Below are 22,291 nucleotides of genomic sequence, written 5' to 3'. Positions count from 1 at the left end.
TTTCGAAGATATAGATTTTTCGAAGATATATATATTTTGGAAAATTTCAATCATTTTAAAATGATTTGAATAAATTGTTCGTTTACAATAGCAATTTACTTGTGAATACATATCTAACATATGCTATCAATGATTTCGGTAGAAAATGCCGTTTCATTGATTATTAAATCGGCTTAACGTTCAAACTATCGGGGAACACTGTCACAGAAAGCGGATTTTCGTTTTACCGTTATAGTGCACTGTGTACTATACAATTTTGAACAGTGTGCGATGAGCGTAAAGAATTGTAAAATTTGAAAAGAAAATGTTACAATAAAGTGTATACGAACTGCTAATTAATATGTGCGAGTGTTGTTAATCGGACGCTGTGTATCGCATACAACAATTAGCGGTTAGCAAAACATTGACAAGTAGTAGTACAGACATTGCGGGATAACAAGGAATTTCCATGTATGTAGGAAAAATAAATACTTTTAAACTTTTTTTTAAGCGGACAGTCATAAAGCTAAATAAGAAGTTTAAATTAGGTTTAAATAAATTAACTTTACACAGGAGAAAGTTAATACAATATTTTTCTTCTAAAAAATGAAATAAAAATAAATGTTTATATTCATTTACGTATAGACCAAAATTTAAATTAAAATTTTAATTCAATAAAATTTGAAAAGAAAAGAACTTAAAAAGGAAACATAGTAATTGCAATAAGATAACATCATTGGATTATTTAACTTAAATTGAATTGAATTCCATTGAATTAATGAAGTGAGTTAAATTAAATTAACTTAAATACAATAAAATTAAACTATATTAAACTAAATTAACACCATAATTAAGTTAAATTTAATTAAATTTAATTAACTAAATTTAGTTAATTGAATTTATTTAATTAAATACTTGGATTAAATGATGTGATAAAAAAACTGTCAACCTGATTAACTTTAAAGAGCAGATAAAGATTGGATACCGCCAACACAAAGATTTCACCTTGGCAATTGTACATATGAACCGAGAAGAGGTAATATTCAGACAGATACACAACATAAAAGATACACACCAGACTCCTTTAAACTCGAAGAAGCTCTGATCAAGGGGTTAGATTAGAGCAGAAAAAACAGTATTGAACCCAATCCCAAACCATACACACCTGAAGATATTTTACAGAAAATGATAGGAGACGCTAATTTATATCAAATTAGAATCAATGGACACGACATTACTGCGTAAATTGATAGTGGATCACAGGTCAGTACTATAACTGAAGTGTTTTACAACATGATGTCTCCAATACCAGATATGCATTCTATGGAAGAATTCAACTAATTGGTGAAAAGTGAAAACGGCCGCGAAATTCCATATAAAAGATACATCATTGCGAATATAGAAACAGCATTTACCACAGAGGCTATGCCTATCATATTGCTTGTCGTACCAGTGGTTGAATACCACGGTACAGCTCATGTGTTATTGGGACAGAATATATTACGAGAGTTAAAACCAGCTGCTGAGAACACAACAGTGAAATATAATTTTCCTAGTTTGAGCGCAGCGAATTAGAGAAAAATTATTTTCCTTTTTATAAGAAAGTCTCCCGTAGGGGTCGCTCAGTGCATTGTTTTGGCGGGCAAATATGCTCGTGGAATAGCCACTCGGCTTTGCGATACGAACCAGAGAACACGTAAATTTGAATTGACTACAATCACCTGTGTATTGGGAAACATGTCGGATGAAAATTCAAACGATGATATTCACGTCAAATTAAATATACTGTTTAGTGAATTTAAAAACATGAAGGAAGAGATTCGGGGGTCGGCATTTAGTGCACAAGAAGAGGTCAAACGTTTCAAGAAAGAAAATGACGTTACCCGGCGTTTTAAAGGAAACCGAGTACAATTCGAGTTCAATGAGGACATTGCAGACAATCTAAAACAAATTGACTGGAGCATTGAACACGGAAAAACTGGCTTTTGTAGAGAATTAATAGCGGAAACGTTAACCAACATCAAGAAACGAAACAAACTGATACGCATAGCGGACACGTCCGAGGGTGGCTGGGATACAGTGAAGCTGTATGAGTTCAACATTGTGGCTAGCGACAGCGAGGACGAATCAAAGATTAATCGAGCTGACAATAAAGCCGTAAAGAAGAAGAAAACGCAACAAAAGGCAAGTCGTCTGTTATGACGTTATCACGTTTCCACCCGTATGCTGCTGCTCCCATGCGCGTGTTCTCTGGCGGTGGTCGCGGTGGTCTTTTTTGAGGTAGCAGACCATACAACAGCGGCGGACCCAGTAGTGCGAGTGCAACCGGTCCCGGAAGTTGTTTGATAAAAAAATGGCACAGCGAGGGTAAATCCGTACTTATGTTTCTTGATGACGGAGTTGGTTGTTCAGATTCATATAAAAACACTTTTGTTTTAGGCACTCAAGTAAAACAAGATTTACTCAGTTCAGGTTTTATTTCCAAAGCAGACAAATGCATTTGGATACCAGTTCAAGTCGTGCAGTTTTGGGAGCTGTGCTTGATTCTTTCAAAGGTGAGATTCAGATTGCCGAGCATAGGAAAAATAAGGCATTATGTACATGCTCCTCATTGATTGAAGAATCTACATAACTTAGATCTATTTCTGTGAGAAAAAAGGCATGTTTTGTTGGTCAAATCATATCAATGTCAATTGTTATTGGAAATATCGCTCAAATCAAGACCAGGTACTTGACTTTTGATATAAATTCAGCCATTTCTTAGAATTCTAAGATAAGAATAACAGAAGAAAGTGTAAATGAACTTCAGTTTTGGCAGGAAAATATTTCCAAATTGAATAAGAAGGATATATTTGATTCACATAAATGTTCAAAAGTTGTGTACTCTGACGCTAGTCACGCAGGTTACGGTGGTTATGAAGTGGATGCGATCAATGGTGTTTCGCATGGAATGTGGTCACCTGATAAGGCACAAAAGTCTTCGACATGGAGAAAATTAACAGCTGTGTTTAGAATACTATGTTCTCTCAAACACTTGCTTGTTAATCAGCACATTAAATGGTTCTCTAATAATCAGTCTGTTGTGGCCATCGTTAAAAAAGGTTCCAGAAAAAGATATTTGCAAGATTTGGCAATGGATGTTTTAAATTTAAGTTTAGCCACTAACATGATATTAGAGGTTTCGTGGGTCCCTCGAACGGACAATGAACAGGCAGACTATTTGTCAAAGATAGAGGACATTGATGATTGGGGATATCAAACAAGTTATTGGCGTTAATAGTCGAAACGTTTGGTGTGCCAACCATGGATTGGTTTGCATCGCATTTCAACAGAAAATAAGATCGTTTTTATTCCAAATTTTGGAACCCTGGTTCGGTAGGACTAGATGCATTTACTGCTAGATGGTCATTTAAATTAGGATTATTTGTGCCTCCTATTTCTGTTATATCAAGAGTTGTGAACAAAATGATGGTTGATAGAGCACGCGGTGTATTAGTTGTTCCGCAATGGATCTCTGCGGTATTTTGGCCATTGTTATGTCCAAATGGTCATTTTATTACTGAGATATTGGATGTTATTCATTTGCCATCTGAAAGGCGATTTTATGTTCCATGTCAAAGTGGAAAGGCAATGTTCGGCAACATAAATTTTAAATTTGACATGCTTGCTTGTTTCATGGATTTCAGGAAGTGAATAGGTTGTGATATTATCACAATGCAGTTGGCAAATACTTGATAATGCATATTTTTGTATTTATTAAGCCACAGGGCTGTCAGGACTCTTGTTAGAAAACGATTTTTTTGTCGTTTTCTCAATATCATCAACACGCTTGTAGTGGATTAAACATCATTGAAATGTTTGTCTGTGATCAAATGAAGCTAAGACGCTTTTCTGGAATTAAATATCAGTAAGACGCTTGTCTATGATTAAATATCATTTGAGACGCTTGTCATAGATTAAATATCAGTTAAACGCTTGTCTGTGATTAAATATCAGTAAGACGCTTGTCTTTGATTAAATATCAGTAGTAAGCCTGTCTGTGATTAATTATCAGTAAGACGATTGTCTGGAATTAAATATAAGTAAGACGCTTGTCTATGATTAAATATCATTTTTAGACGCTTGTCTTTGATTAAATATATGTTAGACGATTGTCTGTGATTAAATATCATTTCAGACCCTTGTCTGTGATTAAAGAGCGATTAAGACGCTTGTCTGTAGTTGAAGATCAGTTAGACGCTTGTCTGAGAATGATCTGTAATTGATTATGTACATCGGTTAGTAAAAGAGAATCTGTATTTATTTTGTGTGGGTTTTACATATGTTTTTTCAGATCCATGCGGGTGAAATTGAGGCGTTACCGGAGGTCTTGGCGGACAGGGTGGAGCTGCACCCGGGCATCTTGCGCAAATCAAGAGCATAAAGTACATGTTCTAAATATGAAGGAGCATTTATTCGATGGAGAAATTTGGCTTTGTGCAATCAGTTAGGGAGTAATGACATTTTGCCCGCCAAGGCTTTTCCGGTGGCGTTGTATTTAGTGTCTCTTTTACAAAGTGCAAAATCCCCCGCACCTGTTATATCTGAATTTTACGGGTTTAAATGGATGCATGACGTATATGGTTTAGATTCTCCTACTGATTCTAAAAAAGTAGTTAATGTAGTAGAGTCAGCAAAAAGAATTTTGTCAACCTCAAACTAATAAAAGGAACCCATAACGGTGGAAATATTATTAGCTATGTATAAACGTATTTACAAAGATAAAGATGTAATGTCTCAACGAATTATTGTCGCCAGTTTATTAGGCTATGCGGGGTTTATGCGCAGTGCAGAATTATTACAATTACACGTATCTGACATTGTGTTTGAGGATACATATATTTTAGTTTTTGTTGAGTCTAGTAAAACTGACAAGTATAGAGATGGGTCATGGATACCAATTGCTAAATCGGGAACTGTATTGTGTCATTACACAAATCTACAGAAGTACATTGAATGGGCAAATTTGAAGGGAGACGATTATATTTTTTGCAATTTGTCTAAGACTAAAACAGGTTTTAAACCAAGAAAAGTCATGAAAGCTATGTCTTATACAAGCTTACGCGAGCACTTTTTTAAGGCTTTTCAACCGCATGTGTCAGATATTTCTAGCTTTGGATTGCACTCTTTGAGATCAGGAGGAGCTATATCTGCTGCAAACAGCGGTGTAAGAGATAGACTGTTTAAAAGACATGTTCGATGGACTAGTGAAAGTGCAAAAGATGGATATGTGAAAGATGATATGAATTCTAGACTGATTGTCTCTAAATCACTTGGTGTATAATCGTTTGCTTTTTGTTTGGTTTATAGAAAACTTGTCAATCAATTTTTAGCTAGTTTTGCCCGTACTTTTCGTTCATCTGGTCGTACGCATAGATACCAAAATACAAAACACAAGCTGCATTTTCAATTTATATCGTTGTGTTTGTTGTTTATTTAGGAGACGAATAAGGTATAAGGAACAAATGTTTGGCAAGTAGGGTTCATGACTATCAACATGTTGGACGAGTGACAGCTACCAGACCAATTACTCTCCATCCCGGAGAAAGAAGAACAGTAACCGGCTTCTTTAGAAAACCAAGAAATGTAAAGACAGCAGTAACAGAACCAGTAGATGATATGCATAGCCACAGCGCTATAATCTTTCCAAGGGTTGTACAAGTTGATAAGCCAGGAAGAACAGCCAGAATACCAGTTCGGATTTGTAACGTAACAGTTAAACCAATCAAAATTAGGGCAAAGCAGAATTAATGTAAACTTGAAGAAATTACAGTGTCGAGAGAAGCTCCCATTTTCGAACATGTCACAAATGCGTCCGTTTTTTTTGGAGACAAAGTCACATGATCTCGCTTACAAGTACAATAAGACCAATATGAAAGATAAATATGGAATTGATTTGGAAGATACTGATTTGTCAGAAGAACAGTAAAACAAGGTGTACCAATTGTTTGAAAAACACACCGCAATATTCCCGAAGTCCCCACTTGATCTTGGTCATACGTCAGAAATGAAACATACAATGAAACTTACAAACAATGAACTAGTTAAAGAACCCTATAGGAAAATACCACCAGCTGTTTATAACGAGGTCAAGTCAAGTAATATTTATTTATAAAGTCGGGTAATCAAACGATAACACAAGCTCTGTAGAGCTTTAAAGCCGACTTACACGTTACATGGCATGGAAACAAACATGATATATAACACATATTATAAAACATAGTTAAAAGAACCCTGTAGTTTAGAACAACAGGGAATATGAGTTTGAATTAAATATTGCTTTAAAAGACTAGAGGTAACTTAAAATTACTATAAAAGACTATTGTTTACATGCACTTAAAATATCAGACAAAGTTAATACTACGGAGCTTAGTAATGAATAAATAAATATCGTACAATGCATACACACATGAAACGTTAAACATTAAAATGAAAAGCAGTACAAAAAGAAACACAAAGGAACCTAAAGCACATTTAACATAACCAGACACCACAATACATATAGGAACATACATTTAGCAAGCTAAAACATAAGAACAATAACAGCTAAAAACAATAACATAGAACATAAAATTCAAAAGCTATATAATATTATTAAACAAATTCACAGCTTAAACGATGTTGTAGAAATTTAAGAGTACAAATAAAACATTAAATCTAAGAACTCTATGACTTTTTAAACAATATACGGCTCAAATTAACATTATAGTCTTTATAAAATAGGGAACCTGATTAATTTACATTGATTGCATACACATACACAAATATGTTAAACACATGAGAAGCAAAACATAATATTAAACATAAGGTATCAAAACAGGGAGCATAAGCACTTAAGTTTACAAAACTAAGGCAAAGAGTGGAGATCATGCAGGGAAACATATCTAAGGGGTGACAATAGCAGACACAAGGACGTGGGATTCGATTAAAACCCTTTCAGTGTCACATGCTACAAAATGTTAAATTAAAAATATATGTAGTTATTTACGCAAGATGGACAAGAGCAAACTGATCCATTCCAGTAGCCAAGCATGGATTTAAATGAGTTGAAGGATAAAATTTGCCTTAAATGATTTGGTAAATTATTCCAGAGTTTTGCAGCTGTGTATCTGAAAGAGTTTATACCATACCTGGTTGTTCTTGGCTTAGGTAGCCTAACTGTATATGAATACCTATAAGTATAAGAATGTTCTTTAATTTCAACAAAATCATGTAAGTAAGAAGGACCATCCTTATTATAAATTTAACAAAAATCTTGGGCAATTATTCTTAAGCGCCTTATTATAAGGGATGGAAGACCAGACCTTGTGAGAAGAGCATCATAATCTGAAGTAAAATCATTGTTAATGAATTTTAGAGCTCTTTCTTGATTTTTTTCCATTTTCTTTGTATTTGTTTCATTTGTTAAGTGCAAGATAAGTGGGCAATAATTAAAGTTTGATAAAATAAAAGATTGATCCATTGTGATTTTACAAAGCTTATTTAAAGTATGACCAACTCGCTTCATTACATTTAGTTGCCTTGATGGCTTTCTACAGATGTTACTTATGTGAGAGTTAAAACTAAGATTAAAATCTAATGTAACACCAAGAAGAACAACTTCATCTGCGCATTTTATGTTCGCATCATTAAATTGGAAAATAAGATCTAAGTTATGAGTTTTCTTCCCAAGGGACATTGCCTAAAATTTCTCAGAGTTTGCTTGCATTTTATTTTCATGAAACCATTTAATGAGACTTAAGCTATCATTTCCAAGAAAATTGACAATATGTTCATGTGATGTACTACTAAAAGAGAGTGTATTATCATCTGCATAGTTATAAAGGTTTGATTATTTACAAATTTAAATTTATCATTTATAAAAATATTAAAAAGGACAGGACCTAGAATAGAACCCTGAGGAATTCCCTTCAGTGTCTCTTGGAAAGAACTACGGACATCACCAATTTTGACACATTATTTACTTTGTGTTAGATAATTATCAATTGAAGATAAGGACTTTTCATCCAGACCATAGTGTTTTAATTTCAGAACTAATAGATCATGCGGTAAACAGTCGAACGCCTTTGAGAGATCCATCAATATAGCTGCAACATAATGGTTTTTATCAAGATATGCAACCCAATATTCAATGATTTTTAGCCGGATTTTTTTCGAAAAAATCTCGGCTTATAGATTGATGTTGTCGGGCGGGCGGGCGGGCGGGGTGGCGGCGTGCTCGAAAATGTTAAAGTTCTTATTTCATGGTATAACTTTGGTATGCTTGGACCTAGAGTCTTCAAACTTGACATGAAGGTTGGCCAGGATTAACAGATGACCACTGGTCATTTCAAGGTCATTCATTTGAAGGTCAAGGTCACTGTGACCTTCAATATAAAAAATGTTAAAGTTGTTATAACTTTGGTATGCTTGGACCTAGAGTCTTGAAACTTGACATGAAGGTTGGCCATAACTAGTTAGTAACCACTGGTCATTTCAAGGTCATTCATTTGAAGGTCAAGGTCACTGTGACCTTGAATGTAAAAATGTTAAAGTTCTTATTTCATGGTATAACTTTGGTATGCTTGGACCTAGAGTCTTCAAACTTGACATGAAGGTTGGCCAGGATTAACAGATGACCACTGGTCATTTCAAGGTCATTCATTTGAAGGTGAAGGTCACTGTGACCTTCAATATAAAAATGTTAAAGTTGTTATAACTTTGGTATGCTTGGACCTAGAGTCTTGAAACTTGACATGAAGGTTGGCCAGAACTAGTAAGTAACCACTGGACATTTCAAGGTCATTCATTTGAAGGTCAAGGTCACTGTGACCTTGAATGTAAAAATGTTAAAGTTCTTATTTCATGTTATAACTTTGGTATGCTTGTACCTAGAGTCTTCAAACTTGAAATAAAGATTGGCCAGTACTAGAAGATGACCACTGGTCATTTCAATGTCATTCATTTGAAGGTCAAGGTCACTGTGACCTTAAATGTTAAAATGTTAAAATTGTTATAACTTTGGTATGCTTGGACATAGAGTCTTCAAACTTGACATGAAGGTTTGCAAGCACACTTAGATGACCACTGGTCATTTCAAGGTCATTCATTCTAAGGTCAAGGTCACTGTGACCTTGAATGTAAAAATGTTAAAGTTCTTATAACTTTGGTAGGTAAAAATGTTAAAGTTCTTATTCCATGTTATAACTTTGGTATGCTTGTACCTAGAGTCTTCAAACTTGTTGTTCATGTATATGCATGCATTCAAAACATAACACAAGGTTTGCTCATGCCTTGAAAAGTACTTACATTTCATTTTGACCTTTGAACAATATTTCAGTAATTTAAGTATTGCATTGACAAAAACACGAAAGGTACTTTCCTGTCATTTAAATAAAAAATCCGGCTTCAATGCGGTCATCTCCGACCGCGGAACTCTTGTTAGTAAAGTTGTGTTACATCCATATCCTGGTCCAAAAGCACTTACAAGAGGATTAAAATGTTATTAAAATTATTCATGGCTCTCTCAAAGACTTTGGACATTACAGGTAAAAGGCTAAGAGGTCTGTAATTGGCTTTATCTAAGGTGCTTTTCTTTTTAAATATTGGAGCTACTTGTGCTATTTTACAATTTGAAGGACACTGTGAGTTTTCAATAGCTTTGTTTTAACTGAAAGTCCATCATAACATGTAGCTATTTTACTATTCATTTTCCTAATTTGTTTCGTAACAAAAGATTCATCAATATTTGTAAATGTTAATGTTCAGTTACAATTGTTCATGATATTGTCGATTTTTTAATACTTGAATGATTGTTATCAATAGTAATAGAATTATCTCCTATTGAGCTAGCAACATTAACATAATATTCATTAAAAATTTCAGCAATGTTCTTTTTGATCTGTTACTAAAACATTATTTTCTTCAATTATGGTATTTTTCTTTACAATGGTACCCTTATTTGTTATAAAAGGTTTAGTTGTGCTCCAAACATCTTTATTTTTACAACCACCAATACATCTTTCCACAAAATAGGTTTTAACTGATTTCCTCCTTAACTTAGTCACATAATTCCTTGCCTGTCTGTATATGTCCCAATTTCTGTCAGTTGGATATTTTTTAAACTTATTAAATATCATCTTTTTATGGTAAATAGCTTTTCTTAAATTAGAGTTCATAAAAGGAACAGGTTTATTTACTTGTTATTTAGTTTTAATAGGCGCATGCTTATCAAAACAGTTCAAAAAATACTTTGTTGAAAAAATTCAGATGCCATATTTAAATTTGAATCATCCAACATATGGTTGAAATCATATGTATTGACATCTGTAAGAAAACATGCATAGTCCATGATTTTAAAGCTTCTGTATTTTATCCATTTATTGGAAAAGTTTGGTACATCATATTTTAGTTGAAAACCTATCATATTGTGTATACCACTCAAACCACAGTTAAAGTTTAAAATATTACAGCAGGTATATTCCTGGTTCATTAAAACAACATCAATAAGGCTTGGTCTGAGCTTTTTAGAAAACCTGTATGGTTTTTAATCATATTAGTTACATCAAAAATATCACAGAACTGCATTAAATAGACACATTTATCAGGCTTCATAACATTATAATTTATATCACCTATAATTGCAAAATTATCATATTTGATTGTAATTTTGTCGATAACATTGCATAGATCTTTACAACATTCAGAATCATTTGTTGATGGGGGTCTGTATATTCCAATTATAAGCCATTTGGTATTATTTAAAACAAGTTCTATACTTAAAGATTCAATCACCTTGAAATCAAAGTTTGTTTTTCTGTCCCCAGCAAGGTCACTGCGTAGGTATGCAATCAATCCTCCGCCATATACAGTACGATCAGATCACCAGAGATGGTAATTGTTGACTTCAAACTGTGCATTTGGAAAGGAAAGGTTAGAGAACATCTAAAAGAAATGCTTGACCTGGGTGCAATGCGTGAATCAAATAGCCCATGGTCCTCCAATTGTGTTATAGTTCGTAAGAAGAATGGTAAAATCAGATTTTGTATTGATTTTCGAAAGCTTAATGAGAGAACCAAGAAAGATAGCTATGTTATACCCAGGATTAAGGATACAATACACTTACTTTCTGGATCTAAATATTTCTCAAAACTAGACCTTAAAGCTGGCTATTGGCAAGTTGAACTAGAGGAAGAGGACAAAGAAAAGACGGCTTTCCGGGTCGGTGGTCTCGGTTTTTTATGAGTGAAACCGCTTTCCATTTGGATTGTGCAATGCCCAGGCAACTTTTCAACGTCTAATGAAACGATGCATGGGATATTTGAATCTAAGAGACTGTTTGATATACTTAGATGACATCATTATTTTCTCCAATGATATAATTTCCCATATTTCACGACTGGACCAAGTGTTTACGAAGATAGCATCGTTTAATTGAAAATAAAGCCATCAAAATAAAGAATTATATTACCTCGGTCATGTTGTTTTTGCAGATGGGATAAGTGCAGAACCGGAAAAGACAGAAGCCGTCCGAAATAGGCCTACACTTCCTAACGTGAAAGAGGTTAGGAAGTTCCTCGGATTTGTAGGTTATTATCGGCGATTTATAAAGGGTTCTCAAACATCGCTCGACCTTTGAATGGCCTGCTGATTGGTCAGTCTAATAGCAAATATCGCAAACAAACTTTATCTACCAAGAAGGCGAAATCCGTATAAGGAGAGGAGCAATAGAAAACTTTTGCGAACTTAAAATAACAGCTAGTAAATCCGCCTGTACTCGCCTATGCAAATTATGAACTTCCAATTATTCTTCACACGGACGCTTCTTCAAAAGGCTTAGGTGCTGTGCTTTACCAACATCAAGATGGAAAAGACAGGTTGTCGCCTATGCTAGTCGTTCCCTTAAACCGGCCGAAAAGAGTTAACCAGCACACAAACTGGAAACTCTCGCATTGAAATGGTCGGTTACAGAGAAATTCCACGACTATGTATATGGTGCTACATTTGAGGTTGTAACTGATTACAACCTACTCACGTATGTAAGGACGACAGCTAAATTAGACGCCACACGACAGAAGTGGATAGCAGCCCCTGCGTACTACAATTTTACACCGCGCTACTGAGCGGGACGTCAAAATGCCGACGCCGACGGACTAGGTCGTCTTACGGTTGACCATGGAACCATCACTGCTTTATCTTCTGGTGTGACCGCAAGTGAAGAAGATACTCCGCTTTGTTTCAGTACTGTTAACCCTGAAACATTGTCAGAAGTGGACTGTTCCACTACAATACCCGAGGAAGTGATGCAATCATATGCATTAGGTTCCAAATATTGGCATCAAGCTCAACATACTGATCCCGTCATCTCTGAACTGATTAAATGCATTCAGCAAGGCACCAGGCCGACAGCTTTGCGTGCTTCGGGCACTACTTCAGCTGGTGCTAGATATAACAGAGATTGGAATAAATTGGAACTACATCAACGGGTATTATATCGAGACTCCATATTCGGAAATCAAGCAGCTTATATTACCAGAAGCGCTGAGGGATGAAGTGTTTCGCGCACTTCATGATGATCTAGGGCACCAAGGTAGAGATCGAACAACATCCCTGTTTAAACAAATGTTTTATTGGCCTTTAATGGAAACCTTTATCCGTGCTAGGTTGCAGCTTGTGATAGATGTATCAGGCGTAAAGCAATTCCTCAATCAGTATCCCTAGTAAATATAACAACATCTGCTCAGATGGAAACGATCTGTTTAGACTACCTCAGTCTAGCACGCTCAAAGTGTGGGTTTGAGCACATTTTTGTGATTACGGACCATTTTACGAGATATGCACAGGCATATCCTACTACCAATCAAACACCCAAGACAACGGCGCGTGTGTTGTTTGATAAATTCATAGTGCATTAAGGATTTCCGGGACGCATCCACAGTGATAGGCGAGCTAACTTCATGTCAGATTTAAAATCAGAACTGTGTAATTTAGGAGGAATAAACCAGTCACGCACCACACCATATCATGATATGGGAAATGTTATGGTTGAAATGTTTAACCAAACACTCTTGGAGATGTTAGGTACGTTGGAAGAAGACAAAAAGAGTAATTGGAAAGATTATTTGGGACCAATGGTATATGCGCACATCGCCACTATACATGACAGTGCAGGCTATTCACCATATTTCCTTATCTTCGGTCGTTATCCAAGACTCGCCATTGACGCTCTCTTGGGTCTCCATTGCGACGATATTAATGCCAGATATGCAAATGAATATACGTTTAAAATACGTCAACGTCTTACAACTTCATATCATAAGGTCAAAGAAATTGCGTCTACAACGGCAGACAAAAAACAAGCGGAAGTATGATGTGAAGGTACGCGCAGCAAAACTAATCCCTGGCGACTTAGTTTTAGTACGAAATGTTACGTTGCGTGGGAAACAGAAGATTGCCGATGGATGGGAAAATGAACCTTATATTGTGGTTTGTCAACCCAATGTTGACATCCCAGTCTATGACGTCAAGAAAGATAACCCAAGAGCGGGGCGAATCCGACGATTCCATCGAAATCTCATTCGTCCTCTAGGTGTGCAGAACTAAGTTTTACCGGAAACAGAGGCTAGTGCCACCGGCACTACTCTATAATACGTTGTCCCACAGAGGAGACGGAATATTTCCCTGGCCGACGACGACGATAGATCCGACTCAACACCAATATTACGCAGATCAAAGCGGATCCACCGCACACCAAAACGGTTCACTAGCGATGAATTTGCAGCAACTAATTTTGTAAGTGAGTGACCGGAAATGACTGATTTAGTAATATTTTATTGTGCAAAGACAGTGATCGATGTTTTCCACATTGAATACATTGTATGTGTTACATGAACAATGTACATAGATGTAACGCAATATTTATTATTCAATGTTGTCGATTCATTGTTCTTAAATATATGTTGTATATATTAATACGTTGTGAATAAAATGATGAAATCGACACACTTTACGCGTGTGTCTTGTTATTTTTGATAATCTATACAATTAAATCATATCGTTTAATCCACTTAAACTCATTTAAATGTCGAGACGACCTTTTTTAAATAGGGGGATTATGTCATAAGGTGAGAATTTAATAATCTTGTTTCGTCAAAATGCCACATATATGTAGTTAGTTATTAGTTAGTTATTGCAGTTAGTTAGTCATTGATAAATAGTTAGGTGTAGCCTTTCTAACTAATTATAGTAACACCGGTTTATGCACGGGATACCTAATCCTTGCCGCCACTTTCAAATACGCCAGATTTACACTGACGATTGGACGCCGTTTTCGTGCGAAAGTTGTATGCAGGAATAAATATATATTTCTGCAGTTAAACTCGTTTAAAGTTGTTATAAGTCTTTATGATTATTATGATGATTATTTTGTCTATGATTATGAATATGATGATTATTATTATTATTATAATTATTATTATTATTGATATGATACAATTACCGAATGTCATATCGTTTGTATCCTTTGTATTGTTTATCGGCTTATCTATTTTACCATTTTATCCTGTAATTATGTTTATAATGTTATATTAAGATTTGTGCATTGTTGCAGATCATAACAGATCATAATACTATCATCAGTCTGCAAACAATATAGTCAACGAAACCACCAAATGTGTTGCTTGTCATTATCCAAGAAGGGCTGACTTATGCCGGCGACAGCATTGCAGATGATTTTAGTAATTTATTTATTTCAGCGGCATCTACAGCAGGATGTAAAATGTCGCCGGTATGCGTACGTTTGGTAAAAGTATGCAATAAACGTGTTAGTATTGATTAAGTTAAAATAGCAAACATTAAAATGCAACTGATTGTCGCCGTTGAACTGGACAAAAAAAAATATGTCGAGTATTATATAAATTGAAATCGCCTCAAATCTACTAGTTCAAACTGTTGATGGCTATGTTCAAGGTGTACATTATGCCCCCAAAATATGAAGTTAACATAAGTGCGAAAGTGAAGAAACTTTCCGGACCTCAAATACTTTACTTGGATTTGATTTACTTTTATATATTAAAATACAAAACCTGTACTACCAATTTTTTATTTTGCTTGCATTAGGAAGTAATAATGTTTTAGTTTACAAAACTTAAACTTCTCAGTGCTAAACTAACAAAAGTAATGCATCGAGTATTGTATAATATCATAACCTACGATGTTCAAATTGCAAAAAGGAAAAAAAGGCTGTTTTCTTATGGTCAAAAAGTTAAAAAAAATCCCCCAAATCGCGCCAAATAAAAAAAAACAATAAGCTAAACTTTTAAAATAAATTCAATTGGTCATACAGCAGTTTAATTATCTTGCACTTTATAATATACATTTTAAAAATCAGTTAAACATGCAATTATTAGCAATGGGCATACTGATAACTGCTATTTATAATCATAATAAAAATGTTTAAATTTTCCCAATGTTATGGCTTAACGCACTTTTTACCCAATCAAAAAGGCACAGTCTGTAAAATATAATGCGAAGAAAAAATTACTGCTTATGCTTGATGTTTATTGTATTTTTTATTGTTTCATGTTATTTAACCATCATTCACAGAAAGCTGAGGTTCTAATATAACTTTAATATTTAAAGCTACAGTATACCATCTTAAATTTAAGTAGTCACTACCTGGTGTGAGTAAGCAGAACAGCTTTTGGAGATTATTTATTTATTTTTACAAACATTGGATAAGACATAAACACAGTTATTACTACTTAATGATCTTGTATTGGTATTTTGCAGATATCGTACATTTAATTGGCAAAATATATCATTTTACAGAGACAATATCTTTATTTTTTTATTTTTCGCTTTTCGATCGCCTGTGATTTACAAAAATATATAATAAAAATTAATTTATTTTTATTTCGCTCGCTCGCTCCATTTTTGGGGGGCTAAAATCCATAGAACAAATTTTCAATTTGTTGTGACCTTATGTCAAAGCTTGTTTGTCCGCTAAAATAATCTAAGATCAGTCATATTACAAAAAGGTAGAATGAAGCTCTCGGAATTAAGCAAATACATAATTTATTGTTGAACATGTTTGTTGGATATCAACATTGTATTTTATCTGAAGGGAAACTATATAACTCGATGATGCTAGGCTTACCGACGGAAAGTTTGGGTTTAACACGAGTTATTTTCTACATACTTGCAAACAAGTTATTGAATGACTATGATTATTTTGTTTTGTGATTTGAGTCATTATACTTAAGCGCATATTCATGTGAAAGACTAATTCATAATACATTTAAAGCATTCATCTGACAATAATACACAATAGCGTGTGCTTATTTTATTGTATGGTTTATTTAAACCATAGGGAGAAGAATTCATATACGTTTTCAGTAAGTTGTTTTCTTATCCATTATTGTATGAATGTAAATCACATGTCATGCTTATATTTTCATGATAATAAATACTGTTTAAACTAAACCATTGACACTTCCGTATTAATGAAATTCTGTACACGGAAAAACAAATACAATTTACATTATGCCAGATAGAAGATTCAAGTAACTCTGATCTTTTTCGAACAAGGAATGATGCAAGGGGACGAGCGCACGCGCTAACATCTGTCTCATTAGGAGCAATTCATCCCTCTATATATATCCCTTGACAGGAGTCACTTACTGTTAAAAATACCCCCATAAAGGCGCGCATCGGATATCACATGCTAAACGGATGTCAAATTAGGCGTTTCAAATTGTTTCCAGCAATTGACACCCTAAAACATATTAATGACACACACATTTATTTATCATAATATGGTCACACAAATCAAATATCAATTGAAGTTGAACAATTTCTGCTAGAAGAGGATAAAGCGTGTTATGCCACGCTGGTAGGGCGTGTGGCCACTTCTAGTTGATATTAAGTGGCTGTTTGTATTCACGAATATTAAAATATTAAATGGTACTAAGAGTTTTAATTCACCTTAAAGCAGTGCTCTTCTACGAGAGGATGATAACGCTTACGCGGCAATAAAGGTAAATTTGCGAACCACATTAGTCTGACAATTAGATCAAGAGGTTCTCACAGACACCTAACCGCAGTCATTATTCGATGTGCATGTTAAACGCCTTAAACATTATGATCGCATAGGTAAACCAAAACAGTAATTCAATATTAACCTTCACAGTAAGCCCTTTGAAGCCAGCTCCGAAGCATGCATGAAATAATGGTGTGTATATTTTGTGGTTAAGGCTGTTATATCGACACACAAAATACGTGTTGCTAGTTATTTTAACCGGGACACAGATGTCACACATATTTCAGATAATTATACCATGGCAGTATTAATAACTATTACCGTGTTGCTTTTTTAGATACACAACTAATTGTGTATTTGCTTGGTGCATTTTTAGATACAAAACTGATTTGACCGAGTAAATACTGCATTGTAGAAGATAATAAACGTTTGAGGGATTATTTATTGTTTGACTTAGTATATGCCTCATCTTGAAAGTTTACCATAGATCTGAGAGCAAGCTGGACAAAGACAATACAATCATTTAGACAAAAACATTTGCATGTACATTTTTTATGAAAATTTATGTCATACTATACGCATGACTCGTTGGAATACTGAATATTAACCTTTTATTATATCTCCTGAAGTTATTATTGAATTCAAAATACTTATTGCATTACCAGTTAGAGAGTATTGGGTAATGAAATACACAACATTTACTTATTCTTGTTTAAATGTTTAAGGCCTGAGTTGTTATAATGCTTCTCACGTAAGGTTGGACTGTTTTGCTGAAAAAGTAATCGCAAGTGCTGCTACAAGAATGCAGTCTCGTTCCGTCAGTGGAAACCCTCCCATGAAAACGGAAACTTGACTTTCGAAGTTTATTGACATCGACTTTCATGCAATTTTTTTTTAGGTTTGTTAAACATTGTAGCCCGCTGAAAATGGTTGACGCATACTTGAATAAAACAACGCCTGTCAAAAAACTTAAATGCGTCGATTTTGACGGGTGCTGAATCATGAGATAGTACTAATATTCATCGCTGTTGGGATGACATGGGCTCGAGAGTGAGGTCACCTTAACTAAGCTTCGATGCCCTTCGTGCACATATGGCATAGTGTCTTACAAAAAACCCACTTTTGAACGGTTTGCAATGTGTTAATAAATGACTTGTCAATTATGGAGATATGTACACAAATGCTTGTTCGTGTAAAAATTGCAGCGGCACATTCGCTATTCGTTTCGAAAATAATCGCAAAGTAAGCAAGTTAACCAAATCTTGGCAATGACATTCTTTTTTAGTTGGATTAATTTTATGTAATTACCATTATTGTCAGTACAGCTCGAATAATTAGAAACATCGCTTATGAATAAACTATATTGAGATGTCAAGAAAACGTCAAGAAAACGCGCGCGCATAAAAGCCGATTCCCCCCCACACACATAAGCGAATCAGTGAACGTATTACATTTGCTTATTTACCTAAAACGTGTGTTGACCGCTTTAACGAAAAACAAACAATAATTACCAAGTGTGACAAAATGTAACAATTATGCCTGAACATCTTGTAGGTCGCGAAAACTAACTTTGTTCTTTCAAAATTTATACAGTATTGGTACGAATGATTACAAAGTTTGACGAATAGTTATTGTTATACGTGAGGATGGATTGTGTCGCGCAAGCACTATGGCTCCTTATACGTGTGGTTTCAAGCACAAACATGCACCATAAAGCTATAGGGTGCGCCCGATAACGCATGTTTGCAGAGCCGACCTAAGCGTTCGGCAATTTTATCTCGCCGCCAATCGGGGACATTCAGATACGGTCGAAGTAACGCCACATTTTCTTCATTTAACATGCTTTATTACGGCGTGTTGCGTTGAAGGGTAAACTGCGACAAACTATACTATAACGTTGGTATTTAATATATAATAATGGTTGCATGATATGAATGCAACACTAATTCTTCCATTTATGTTCGATATATATAATGACATAATCCTGTCTTGCTATGGCATATTTGTCGTTGGAGAGTTAACGGTGATTAAAAGCAGGTTTAACAATTTTCCCATTTGAATTTTGTGTAGAGTATGCTCATTTGTTGTGTTGTTACCCCTTACATTTATAGTCATTTTATCCGCAAGGTTGCGATCGTCCATTTTCTAGGCATCTCTTCTATTCTGTTGCTTTATACATAGTAGGGTACTTCATCCACACCGACCTGTACTGAATGCAGTCTCACATTTACGGACTGGTGTTCTTGTTTTTTACAAATACAGTTATGTAAGTGTGCCCCATTCTTACGAAGGAAAAAACTTATAATTTCGAAATAATCCTTCCCGTTCTGCATTATGTTTCTTAAATGTTTCATGTCTTTGCAAAGCTGAACAGGTACAACATATTTTACTAAAGAATTAAGATGGTTTGTATGCATATCCTTGTTATTCTTTGTAATGATTCATTTGTATTTGTATGACTTTTTCTGAATGTAATTCAATGGTTGCAATCAGGTTTCATGAACATTTGCCTTTAATGCAATAGGCATACATTCGTGATATGTCGTAATAGTTCGTAAAACCTTGCACAACTTCGTTATGAGATCGTTCTCGATCGCCAGAAAAAAAAATATGCTCATCTGATCTCAAACTGATGGCTTTGTGTATATCAAAGCTGTCAATATTTTTAATGGCGTTTCACACAAAATATGTATACTTGTCCTTGTTAAGTCATAGCCTTTGTACCAGTCTAACTTATACTCATTTAAAGGCTCATAAAATGTGACAAATGGAATTATTATGCATATAAACTGGTCTAATTTTTACCGGATTTCAGTTACCCTTGCATAAAAAATGATAATAACACAGCTTAGGTGCAACGTTGTAAAGAATTATGGAAGATATACCCGTTTCATAATTTGAAGAAATGTTTACAACTTTACTACACATCTACTCTACATTACTGCTGTTCAAATGAACCGGAACAGTTTATCAAATAATAGCTGTTGGTAAAATCAGTTACATTTGCAGATTTCTGCATACAAACATATGTTTAAACTTGCAAAATGTTTCATTTGTTTATGGAAAATGCCCTAATTGAACAAGACAATAATTTAATATATAAATAAACAATGACTGGAAAACTTTCCATTACACAACAAATAAATGTGCGGATAATACCCGTTTACAAAATGGGACATTCCGAATTCAAGTGTGGTGGTATTTAAACCATCTTAAAATTGTTTGTAAACACAATTTAGTTGAAGGACACTGTATTTTGAGCTCAAAACAAGTTTTATTGCTAATATTTTTATGGTAATGTCCAATAGCATGTTTATATTATATTTTTTTGATAACCTTTATAAATAAAATATGCAAACAATATTTCAAAATCGGTAATAATTACGGATCGTCACCTTTTATGAGCCTTTAATGTCGGAATAACAAAACTCCAAAATGATTACCATGGTACACATATTTGCAATCATCAGCTGGTTATTATTAAGGGTGATGTGGGGAATTTTACTTTGGGTGTAAACCAATTTACATGTAATGCTTGTATTTAAAAAAACGTCAAGTTAGCTTTATAAAGGAAGATAAAGATGACTCGCGCGATACTTATGTCGACTGAAGAGTTTTATCCCCTACAAAGAAACATGAATACTGTGCTTTATCCTTGTCCAGGTGTTTCCATCAATATGCGATGACAAATCATCTAACACATTATTCATTCATTTCAGTTGACTTGTTGAACACTTTATCGAATTATCCACAGACTTCTTTGCTGAACCATAAGATGACCGTACTTGCGAAATTGTAGCGTCTCTAGTTATGCATTTATGGTAATGCCCAGATGCGACTCGCAATTGATCCTATTCTCCACCGAAATCGGCATTTGTCGTACTGGTGGATGTTAAAATGAAGCAGGAGGGGAGGGGGGGGGGGGGGCTGGTATGTGTCTTCCTTTGTGACGAAAGAATAACTAAATATATTGAAAAGAGCCTATTTATGCATCTTCTGAAACTTGACGTTGCGTCGGAAGGCTGAAGAGGTACACAACAATAATAAAAAAACGTAGATGGGTTCTGAGCAAAACTGAATTAATCATAGTAGTTATTCGTATGCAGGCTTATGTCATTTTTTTTACTTAACGTCATCCAATCTTTGCAATTAGCTCTCAGTAAAATACGGATTAGCAAAATACGAATATATATTACTACAGAACAGAAACAGGTTATTTTACTGTCAATATGCATTTTAAAAGCTATTGCTACTTGAGACTTATTTTTAGGTTTATTTGATATTTTTTCTATTTTTACCACGTGAAAAAGCTTAATTCTTATCGAAAGGTAGTAGTTAATGACAAAATATCTAATAGCATACCTTAGCTAGATAAATAAACAGTTTAAGGCAACGTAAACATTTTTACAATATCATTGTTATCCAAAACTAGTTATCCGGCTTTTCTGTTATCTGTTAACCATATACATATTGTCATCAATCTCAATAATGCAATACAGCAGGTATAATCAACAATATCGTTAAGGGCTAACATTGAACAACACATGTTGCACATTTTGTATTCCGCGTTCATTATGTTAGTTTCATGAGATCTTATTACATTTAATGTGTGGTCATATAAACCATATATTCGATATTGAACACATATTTTCCTTGACAAGAAACGGAATCATCAGACGCTTGAGTAAACTCATTTTTTATTTTTATTGAAGGCATTTTTATATAAAAATACAACGACAGTCACACTATTAATATTTATTAGATAATTAATAAAAACAGGTTAATTATTTGTTATTCGCAAACATTAGATATTATTATAAGACCTTTATCACACTACCTATTACATAGGTAAACTTGTTCCAATTTGTAATAATTTATAAGCATGGTTTATATTTTAGAAACATATCGATACAAAGTTTTTCATTCAACCATATTATAAATAAACACTAACATTTTCAGACTTCACACTCTTAATTAATTTGAAATAATAGTGTACGTTCTCAAATCAAATATTAAATACAATCTTTTCAGCCAGCTGAATTTAAATGTTCACTAACGTAGGCTAGAAGTTTTATTCTAGGTTTCATCCCTGAAATAAATATTGTTTTGTGTTGTTGTATTATGACAACGAAAGGGCGAAGTTCACATGCCCCATGCAAGTATTGTTGCAACATCTTATTGGTAGTCGTACATATATATTTACAATGTCTTAAATGTTTACAAAATGTTCGTACTAAATGCGTATACAAAAGAGTT

This window comes from Dreissena polymorpha, chromosome 6 (genome assembly GCF_020536995.1).
Source record: "Dreissena polymorpha isolate Duluth1 chromosome 6, UMN_Dpol_1.0, whole genome shotgun sequence".
Classification (NCBI taxonomy): domain Eukaryota; kingdom Metazoa; phylum Mollusca; class Bivalvia; order Myida; family Dreissenidae; genus Dreissena; species Dreissena polymorpha.
Note: the sequence above shows the minus strand (reverse complement) of the source record.